The following is an 11,667-nucleotide window of genomic DNA, read 5'->3' as shown; positions in this document are numbered from 1 at the left end:
AGCAGTCGTATTGTGTAGAAATGACCTTGCGTTTGAATGCGGTTTAAAAATTGCACCGTGAATTTTCCCTATTTCTGGAAATTTCGGTTTTACTACGTAGCTTGGAAAATTCCCCCAGTGTAATACTAGGCTGTACTCTCTGGATCGGAAACTTTCGGGCTGGTCAGAATCCTTTCTTTACGCATTGTTCAAGCTTCATTCTCCCCTTGTATGAGTTGTTCGCCTTCTACAAAGATGGAAAAACCGACAGTGTGAATTTGGTCATTTTGTTCATCCCAGGTTTCAGGAAATGCACTTTTCTAAGACTATCGAGGGTCAGGGAAGGCCGGCTGAAGCACAATGTTTAACTGTCTAAACAAAAACCGCCCAAAACTGGAATACCAATGGAACTGTGTTCAAATGTATCCAGGCGTGTGAATCCCCGTGCGGCTACTCGTCTCATTAAAGGCCTATGTGAATGTTTTTTGTTGATTCTTCACAAAATTTGAAATGCCTAAAATCTAGTTTTTTTTCAGGCTACTGCTGAGTAGTCCGATTTTTTCGTGTTTTTCTGATAGCTAATGTTCCTCTTACCCGTCACGTAGAGACTGTACTGTACCGTGATGTGTTTGTGTACCTCCGTGATCCACTGAACCATACTGGGTGGTGTCCGCGCTACACACGCAGAGTCTCTCACACCAGGTTGGTCGATGTTTAGAGGTCTGACGAACACTGTCTTCTGGTCCTCCAGGTTGATGGTTGGGACATGAGTGACGACGTGTTCCGTTTCCAGATATTGTCTTGCGGTCCGGCTTTTGAGCCAGTCTTTAGTTGAGGACCCTCATCGTCCTCCTGTCTAGGTGTGGGCGCTCTGGCAGTATCCCAGCCCTCGTACAACCATGACCTACACAACTAACAATACTCTCATGCCACATCGGCCGTCGTGTGATGCCATCAGCCGGGTCGCCTTACTTGCTGCATACAGCCAGGGCGGGTAAGCGAAAACAGGCTACTGCTGACGCCTCCCCTCTTTCTCTTCCACATACTTTTTCTTCCCCCTCTCCTCACCCCATTACTAACGCTCTCCTTCTGGGCCCAGTACTTGGGACGGATGGCTCCGTTCGTCCTGCATCCGTTTTGCAAGACATCCGCATTGAAGTCAATTCTCAAGCCTCGACGCCAGGTCCATTAGACTGCCTGTAATGTTCGTACTCTGAAACAACCTGCTGTTGTTCTCGATTGACATGGTGCGAATCTAGTGGTTGAGCTAACCACCTCATCAGTCTAGACTCGCTTCCAGCTGCGCTCATCTGACAATGCAGAGGCTGCTCTGGCAGGATCTGCAAAGGTTGGTATCGTCCTAAGTCATCGGGCGGAAGTATCCTTACTTGACTGGATACCTGCTGATAGCCGCCTCTGCGCGGTTTGTCTGGCAACGTCTGTGAAGGAGTCTCACAAGCGAGGAGTTGATCGACGTGTGTTTGTCGTGTCTGCTTACATCCCAAATGACTGCAACTCTGACGCCATTAAAGACAGGTTTTATGACGCCTTGATTGCTCTGTTGCAGTGGGCGAAGAGCTCAGATATCGTGGTAGTTTTCGGAGATCTGAACACAAAAGTGAGCAGGCTTAGCGCATCTGAGACTCAGTTAGGTGATCGACATGGGTTGGACTCGGTACGCACTGACAATGATGAACGATTGCTTTAGCTATGTACTGATCGCAGGCTGTTTTTCTGCGTTACTAACTTCCGAAATAGCCGAAATCATTTGGTGTCGTTCAGCAAATTGCTGGCTGCGGACTCAAATCGAACACATTGCCATCAGTCACTGGTGGCCACGAGCTCGTCCGGAGTCGCTTCGTAACTTCGTTTCCCGGGACCCCGTATGTTGTTGCCAGGTTGCTTAGCCACTGAGAAGCTGGCAGATCCGGATATTAGGCCAACTTGCCGGAATCATCCACTGGAGTCACTTCCAACTGCTCCACCACCAGACGTGAATCGCCACATCTTTGTATAGTGCTGGGAGTTTTGCCTGTGGCACGGCACTACCAGGCGCACCCAAGCACTGGATATCAGACCGAACAGTGGCAGTGCTTAAGTCTCTGAGGAATATCCCCGGCGGTCTTGAACAAAACTTGGTCCGACCAAATATCCGACGTTCAGTGGAAGTGGGCGTGCCAGCGGACCATGAAGTCTGGTGGATAAGGAAAGCTAAAGAATTTGAAGAAGCTCGCAAAGCTGGCAATGCCCGAAGATTGTTTCAGTTAGTCAATAAGACCGGTCCTGAAACCACCTGTGAGCGAAATCATCAAGGATCAGAATACAACGACCAATCCGGACCTGGACAAGGAACCCCCAACGGCCCCGCAGGTTCACGACTACATATATTCTTTCAAGCACCACGGACCGATGACCTCCCACCCTTGTTGTTCAAAGTCAACGCTTCTCTGATCTGTTGACGTGCAATTGAAGAACGGAGACCCTCACGGACAACTAGGGAGCGTTGGTGAAATTGTATTTTCAAAAATGTGCTTGTAGTAACCAGAGGGGGATCAACATGACCTCAGTTGTAGCGAGGCCATTGACATCACTTGTGTGGCTCGTGGAACACTGATCTGAGAGCAGCAAGCGGGGTTCCGGCCAAATCTTTACACTCCTTCACGTGCTAGAATAACGCCATACGTATAGCCAACCCAAAATTCTTGCATTTCTGTATTTCAAAGTCCTATTCGACTGGTGTGTTCTCCTTGACACGCTTGCCGATCAAGGGCTACCCTAGAAGTTCGTGAACATAATAAGTACTTTGTATACTCAAACTGCCGGACGTGTGTGGTAATACGGAGAGCTCTCTAAAAGCTTCCGTACACAAAGTGGTGTATCTCAGGGATGTACACTCTCTCCATTCCTATTGAGATAACGAGATGAGCCCTGGAAGGTGTTCAAATAGACTGTGACGAGAAACTTGGCGATTGGGAGCATGCAAACAGCATCGTTCTTGTCCTCGGAGAAGCGTATAAGGCGTAGGTGTTTTTAGGTGAACTGATCAAGTTCATTTAGTCCTTTGGTACGCATTGCGAACAGACAAAAAGTAAGGTCATGCTCGTGGACACGTAGTAACTGAAAACGCGACTTACACTCCAAGGGAGGCATCCAAAGTTGTGGAGCTTTTAAGCATCTTGGAAGTTGGATTGGTTCTGCTTGTAGTGTGACAGATGAGGTCAATGCACAAATCTGCAAGGTCTGGGTCGCGTTTGCTAATTTGCGACCCCTCTGGTGGTCTATCCATGAATCTCAAGGGACTTGTGTATCAGGCTATAGTGCAGATTGTCTTTTTGTGTGGCTGTTAGACGTAGCCCGTTCGAGGAGCGGAACTAAGACGTCTACAGGTGTTCAATAACCGTTGTCTCAGAACCGTAGCTCGTGTGGGCAGTTAGAAAGCGTGTTTTCGGTTGTGTAACGGGTACTTCCATTGAAGAATGTGTCCAGCACCAGAAGCTGCGTTGGTTCGGACATGTGCTACGTATGTCTAACCATTGTCTGCCGAAGAGAGTGCTGTTTTCCATGCCCTATTCAGAATGGCGAAAGCAGAACGGTGGCCAACCTTGACCTGGTAGAGAGGTGTGAAAGGGATTAAGAAATCCTTGGGTGTTGTTGGTGATACTGACCTTCCAGAACGGGGACCACGTGATCCCCAGTGCGTCTGGTTGTAGACGCTGAAAGATTAGACTATCAGTCCATGTCATTGGCGCTCTTGTTGTCAGTTTCTATCCACATTGCCTGAATGATTGTCTGAGGGTTGTAGGCACCTCAGAATGATTGTAGTAAGCCAGCACCAATCCTTTCCGTTCTTCACAACAAGGGTTAAAAATACATCAAGATTGTACGGCATAGACGCATCAGTGTTGAACATTGATGGCATGCTGTCGGTGATGATAATGATGATGATGATTCGGATGATGATTCGGATGATGATGATGATGATGATGATGATGATGATGATGATAACTCTCAACTTGTTCTCCACCATAGTAATTTGGAGTGGTGATCAATGCGATGGAGATGTAAATATCCAATTGTGTCTCGTACTAATCGCCAATCGCTGAATACTGGTCCACCACTGTTTGTGTTTGCACCACATTAGCTGAGTTTTCCTGTAGAGAAAAGTTCGCTTGGCCTGGAGTCGAACGTTGACAGTCAGGATGAAATTCATCCCGCTACTCAGTGGTCACAAACCGCGCGACCAAGCTCAACCCGCTCAGCACGTTTTCAGGGTCACCTGATTCAGAACCTGTCTAAAGTCGTCCCGCTCGGCACGTGACTGCCTGTTGGCCCGTGTCCTTTTGCACCTGACACCACAAGGTATGGCCACATTTGGAGTGCTAACCATCTTTTGTCCATAGCTTTTGCTGTCTCTCAGGTGCGTTTACATCCTATAGTAATTGATCCGTTTTTCCTCTATTATTCTGACGAGCCTCTTGAATCCTCTATGAACCCTGCTTCCTCTGTTGCCGCCTTTTATTTATTCGATTTCCACAACAGTGACTGCCATACCTATCCTTTAAAGCTCTTCAAATTTGGTATGGTTTTTATGCTTGACCTAAAATGATGCTTCTAAATGACCCATCTGTCACAGTGTCAGTACTGACGCACTCGTTGACCAAACTCCCAAGTACACATGCCTTATCGAACTTTCTGATTTCGGGTCTGCGTGCGATCGAATAGAAGCGGAAGTTGGCTCCACGGAATGCCCCTGTTCTTGGTTCCCAAGTGAGATCCTAAATGCACACCTGTCAGTCTCCCCACCTATGTTGTTGTGTGCCAGTTCACATAACCTGGTAACATTACAAAACAGCAAACCAATGCTTTGTAAAATAAAACTGGGCCATCATCAAATAAGATGCACAATCAAATTCCGTACGCGTACTGGCGTTCGACAGCCTATATGAATTTTGACGCATACAGCGCGTAGTAAATCGATTTCGATAGCTTGGTAATTTGTACAAGCTTCTAGATTTGCCTATGTTTTCGTTCCTGTTGCCACGATTGTTGTGTGCCTCACGGACCTATCCACACTACCAATGACGCTGGGCGTTCCGTCCAACTCTGACCTGTTTGTTGGTGCAGTCGTTCACCTGAATGTTTTTATATTCCCGTATACCCGGTTTTCCCTGCCTGTAGATTCACACACCTCTCCCAAATAGTCGGGTGGCCAGTGGCGCACATTTCGAAGCTTTAATTTGGTTCACGGAAGTCGACCGGGCGCTTTGCTCCAGGGTGACTTATGCGCAGTGCGGAAGCAGAAAATTTACGTTGATAATCACAAGGACGGAACTATATCGTGTCCAAGAACCACGGATTTGTACATGGTTTCCAGTAAATTGATAGATGTCTGACGCACGGTCAGCTGAACGAGTCAGAGCCAACCAGGTTTTTCCAGTTACCTGACTATGCATTCTTGAGCGATTTTTGCCGCTTCCAGTTTGTTATTGACATGAGTAGAAACTCAAATCCAAACTCCGTGGCGTTCTACCTCGACTCCTTTGGTCTTCTGCTTTTTGGACATGCGCTTTGTTAGGAATGGGGAGTGTAGTGTTTTTTCATTCCGCTAGTTATTGTATCATTATGCAAGTATCTCAGAGGAAGAATAATGTCACAAGATGACTGAAACTTCCGTGTGGGAAGTCACTAATCGAAGAACCAGTCGTGATATGGATTCCTTGATTGAAAGATGAGTCCGAATTGCAAGCTAATCATGATCAGCTGGCCTTGGCCGTCTGGTTAAGCGTTCCTGGTACCATCTGGGAGGTCGAAGACCCCCGAAATTTCACGATATGCGTACTGCTGATGATTCCCAACAAGAATAAAACAGTTGTCCAGTGCTTCTTGGCCTTGCAACATAGATTAGCCTCACTAACTTGACGAAAGCTCCATTGAAATTTTCCACCTCAGCCTCCTTTTACAAAACTATCCTTGACTGCCGTTGAATGGTTAAATACACCCTTTTGGAAACTAGACTGACGGTAATGCGACTCTTCAACCACCTGAATCGCACAAAACATCCTCGTGTTTCAGACGAAACGACAGAGTATTTTTGTAACTTAACGTACAAATGAATGGTCTCGCAACTCTGTATTGGTCCTTGGCTTCCTGCTCCGCCCGCTATGATATATCAAAATGTACGATATCTTCAGACAGTCCATCATGGAGAAAAAGTAAAATTACCAGAATTGTATTTATAGGGTAATCACAGAATGTTCCACAAGGTCGTGCTAGAATCTCCGTGAGGGAGCGAGAGGGGTTGAGCTGAGGATGCTCGAACCTGGTTGGCTGGCATTCTGACCAATCAGGGCATGCCCTCGTCTAGTCTGTAGCCTGCACAACACCGTCAAAATGATGTGATATTCGATTATCAGGGACGGCTGGCCTCCGGACACTCTTGGACAACCTAGGTAGTTGCATGCTAAGTAGTTATGAAATTTACCCCCCCCCCTCTAAGAGCGACCCCCTTCCGCAAAAAAGACATCGCTAAATTTGGGACTTTGCACTTTGAACACTCCCACCTCCTGACATCTGCCACTTTTTGCGCACTGTTGAAACTAATTCTTTCTAAAAAGAAGGACTAATAGTATCGAATGGTCCAACTGGTTTTTGGGTTACTTTCAGCTTGACGCGTCTAGCAATTACGGACAGGTAGATACACAATCTTGTCCCAAATGTACCAGTATCAGCTTGTGACCCACACTATCAGGGCACGCTTTGCCAGTGATTGACCAGCCGCCGAAACAGAACATTGGTCGGGGCGAGTTCGATTACTCACTGGCGATGCAACCGAATGCGAACACTTGGCGTCAAAACATCGAACCTTATTGCGCCGCTTTTTAGGTGACGGCGATAAGTAACTATTAACCCCAATGTATTTTATGAATGTATACGTTATTCCTCCTTACAATGAGCAACTCCAAGTGGCTTCGATAATTGTGTGACTGTGTAAACTCAGCAAATTTCGTACAGTTTAGAGCTAGTGCCCCTCCAGCTACAGTTTAAAATGTTTGCGATCCTACGGTGATAATCATTGCTCATTCGCTTGTTTACTTTGCCGATTTTTCACTTCGATGCCAGCTAACACTGAGGTTCTCGTATACTTTATTCGACTGGGTGTATACGTTGGGTAGCCTAAATAAACCCACCACCTTTTCTTAGGGATTGGGTTTCAATTCTGTGAGATCCGAGATCGAGGAAAGCCACGGGATGCCGATACAAGTTATGCCTCTCACTGAAGTGCAACAAAAGAGGAAACTGACGTGAATCTAGCGTCGGATTTGCAGAGACGTACAAAGTAATTCACAGAAGAGTGGATGAACCGAACTCGATAATAATGGACCCTTGATTCTGACCATCTAGGCTTCTACGCATTCACATTGTCACATCCAGATGAGAAAAAGACCATCTGGTCAGATCTACACGTCCAGCCGACTTTTTCCGGTTGGTTTGTTTCAATACCGGGGTTAGTTGGAATCTAGAAACCTGGAAGAGGTGCTCAGTTTCTCTGGAATAGGACCAATGAACGGTGGGACACTGCTGAGGATGCAGACACCATTTAATTGTCAGCGGAAAACACGTGTTTCGACATGGGACGGCAAAGGTTCACCACATGTACTCGTTTAAAAACTGGGGAGTGAAAACTCACCGGCTACATCACTGAGCGGTGATCTGGGTAATCTACTGGCCACAAAACCGATGTGTGGAGCTGAATGCATTTCGGATTACTCTATGGTGTGTGTCAAAATACACGTCGTACTTGGAGCCCTGCCACGGGGTGGACAAGCATTCAGTGCAGAGGTAAGAAAGATGAAGGTCCAGAGAACGGGATTGAAGTTGTACGAATTTCTGGCGCAAAGATTGGTTCAAATCAACTCTGTAAGCCTGTCGGTCCGAATACAAACACACGTACAGGGAGCTGTTGTGGATATTCTTGGGCGGAAACTATGTTAGCTCCATCTAGAAGAATCTGGCGCTTGTCAACATAGGCCATGATAAGTCACCGAGGTTAAGATGCTTGAGCATCTGTAGAGAACAGTGAATGCTGAACGATACGATGTGAAAGACTCCAGTAGTATGCGCATCGCTTGAAAAAATCCGCTATCCTAAAGTTCACTATCTCTAACTGACTGGAGACAAAAAACGGTGGGAAACTGAACAAGTCTGGCAAATTTTTGCACTTTCCAAGCTACCCACATCTCCCAGCGCCATAAAGACCTACCTGCAGTCACCAAATTGATGCGGGCTTTAAACTGAGCGCAAAAAAGAAAGTCAGTGTGACTGGATGTCATGCTCATTGAACTGTTCAAGCCGATATGACCGACGCTGTATGAAGGACTTCTCAAATCGGTATGGACTGTTTGGGAGATGAACTACTTTCTGAAGGACATCAGCGATGAAGTAAAGTTCTTTTGGTAATGCGTTGAAATTCTAGTAGCTCGGATGAGTTTATTGATTGGTGATCAGGTGGCTGTTGATCTGTTTGCCGACTGCGAACTAATGATGTCTCCTCGACTGGGGACAAAAAGTTTGCAAGTCAGTCACTCGGTTCGGCGAACAGGCATCTGATCAACAATAGAATTTTGTCTGTATAAAAAGAATGAAGGTCGGCGAAAGGCAGACAACCAACAGAGAGTTAGCTTACTATGCGAAGCAAGCTAGAATATGACTCGCACCCTGACCAGCTAACTTGCATTGAGGGTCACAGTGTTCGTAAAGTGCACTAAGTAGTTTGAAACAACCGAAGTACGTTTCATCTAGGAAACTACTCACAAGGTTGCTGAAAACTCCTCGACAGCCCACGACCGGTTTCGCCCTTCTTGGTGCACATCAGGCAGGCGCAGTCCCCGACACTCCATCAACCTTATGTTCTACTTAAACCTAATTGATTTGCAAATGAGTGTATTTCTCGAAATACGTTTCATCTACTTTTTACGGCAATACGGATCAAAGGGGAGTGTTAGGTGCAGAATCAACTGTTCCATGGGCTGTTTGTGAAATTCAACAGATTCGGTCATCAGCGACGCAATGTGAGTCATCCTAATAAAGCCTGCTTGTTCAAAAGTAGCTGTCAATCTATTCAAGGCCTTTGGTACTGGGATGAGTATGCAGGTTCTGGAATGCGCAACTCGTTTGAAAGAGTTCGAAACCGATATGGAAATAAAGCAAGGCTCCATACTTGCTCAAGCCTTATTCAGCCTGAGTTTGACCACTAGTTGCGCTGAGACGTTACATCATTACGAAACTGTCTGTATGGGCAGTTACTAGAACCAGTCAACCAAAACACTGCCATGCAAGCCCACTGACAATATTCTGTTGTCCGTGAACGACTGTGACATATTTTCGAATTTACTGACCACGGCATTCCGTTCAATGGCATCTTGCTTTGGCCTAAATACAGATATTTCCAAAACACCTGTATATCATCAACCTGCATAGATATATGTTACCTTGAAATTCACAGAGTTGGCGTATACTACTGAAATGAACGCATGAATTGCAGAAATTAGCACGGAATTCGACCGGCTTTAGAAATGTGCATGAAACAGCCGTCACTTGCGCACAGACACCAGGATTGCAATATATCGATCTGTCATACTGTCTCCATTATTGTACGGATACGAGACCTAGACTCCTCTCAGACGACACATGTGGGTTCTTGGCCGATTTGTTTTGGGCTGCCTACGCAACTTTCTCCGGACAGAGTGAAGAACCGAATCCTGAGTACTCAAATTTAAACCGCAAGCGCCTATGAGAGTGAATGAAGTCTGATTTGACAGCAGCTTTGTTGGTCAAATCATTTCAAACGAATAATCCAAAACCAGCCGGGTTTTGGGGTTCGAACATGGAAGTGACGGAAATTCCACTGCTGTGACAACCGTCAGGTAAGTTCAGTAAACTGAAGCTTTAATTTTAGATCAAGGGAGGTCCTGGAATTTGTTCGCTATCGTGAAACTGGATCTGAAACGAATACCTTTAAAAACACTCTCCCCAGCTACCAATCCAGATGTCCCCTGGATACACGGCCATTTCCAAACAAAAATCAGTATGCGAAATGCACGCCTTCACTCATTCCATGCACAACTAATGCATTCGTGTTTTTGAGTTTTTCAAACAGGATTTTTGGTGACACGAACGACGTACTCTACAGTAATCCCTCAAAATTTGATCCGCCCAAATGAAGTTTACTGTTCTGAAGGGGTTACATTAGCATTCTTCGAATAGTGGCCCTTTCTGTTTGTCACTCGGGGAACCAATCAACAGATGGTGTTGGTTAATCAGCTAGAATTTGATCTGTTCACCTAGCTTGACAACTGGTTTCCGAACGTTTCGTCCTCAGTCAAGGAGACATCGAAAACGGACCTGAAACATCCCAAAACAGCCATCCAACCAACCAATGGGATACGAGCATACAGACAACAACGCAGCGAAATCACAATCGGGCCGATAACACCGCAAGAAACGTATATACCAGTTAGTCAATCACGTGATAAGATATTAGATACTCTTCAAAAACTATATAAATGCAGCTACGTACGGAGGAAGCATACACTAAACTGCGCACTGACGTGGTCTCCTCACCTGCGAAAAAAGAAACGCTCAAAAACCAATTGCCAATCTCGGCGAGCAGATCAACTACCATCTGATCAACCAACAGTAAACCCACCTGAACTACCCAAATTTCGACAAATCGACCACCTGATATGAATTGCGTGATGCAAAAATGAGTGGCGCCATGTCCTATGTGCCAGTTACTCACACTGCTCATCAGCCACTCGCAGGTTGAATACTAGCCTGTAAGTAGCGAGTTCCAATCTCCCCAAAGATTCATTGAAGGTACATTTTTGTTGTGTCTACCGCAAGTGTCGGCTTTTCGTCACTGACTGGCTTCGCCTAAAAGATGAACTCCTTGTTGAGACGAACCAGAGTTCATTTTGCTTGTCTATCCCGATGTGGACACATCAACGGAAGACCGAACCTGGGGTGAGAAATGCCTAGCACGTTTCCTGTATTTAGCGGAATTTCTGAATCCCTGTGTAGGACAGTGGTCATTGAAGTTTTCAACCCAATCCCATCTCAGTGAATGGTGCCCAATGCCATTGTCCTTTTGTTCGCATATAGGACATGAACAGTAGGACAAACGTGTGGTAAGAACATGCGGAATGTGCCCACTTATCGAACCTCAAGAAAGGTGAAGTCGATCTTGGGTTGCCGAGAAGTTTCCAGATACCCTTTGAATAGTGTCTTGCCATGTTGAAAAAAAGCATCCCAAGAACTCAGAGGCCTCATAGGTTACAGTTCAGTACTCTCATGGTTGACCTCTCAAATAATGGCAACTCCATTGGACAACACAAATTTTTTCCCATTGAAAGACAGCGGGACGTCGAGAGACAGAGGTCGGGTTCGAACCACGGACCTTCCGGTCAATGAATTCGCACTCTAGCCACTTGGGCCAGCTCGCTTCTGAGTAATAGGTGACTAAAAATTGTTGCACACGTTAAACGCATGGTTGGCTATCGGAAAGCTAAATCAGTTTCGTTCAGTCTGGTCAAGTGAATGTGCTGCACCAGGTCGCCTCATGTTTCAGTTGCTACGATATTTAGAATATCGCGATGTCGTCTGAGAACATCATAAACGAAAGATTCAGCT

Source organism: Opisthorchis viverrini (assembly GCF_000715545.1).
Source record: "Opisthorchis viverrini unplaced genomic scaffold opera_v5_518, whole genome shotgun sequence".
Classification (NCBI taxonomy): Eukaryota; Metazoa; Platyhelminthes; class Trematoda; order Opisthorchiida; family Opisthorchiidae; genus Opisthorchis; species Opisthorchis viverrini.
The sequence above is the reverse complement of the archived record's forward strand: the minus strand, read 5'-3'. Positions refer to the sequence as shown.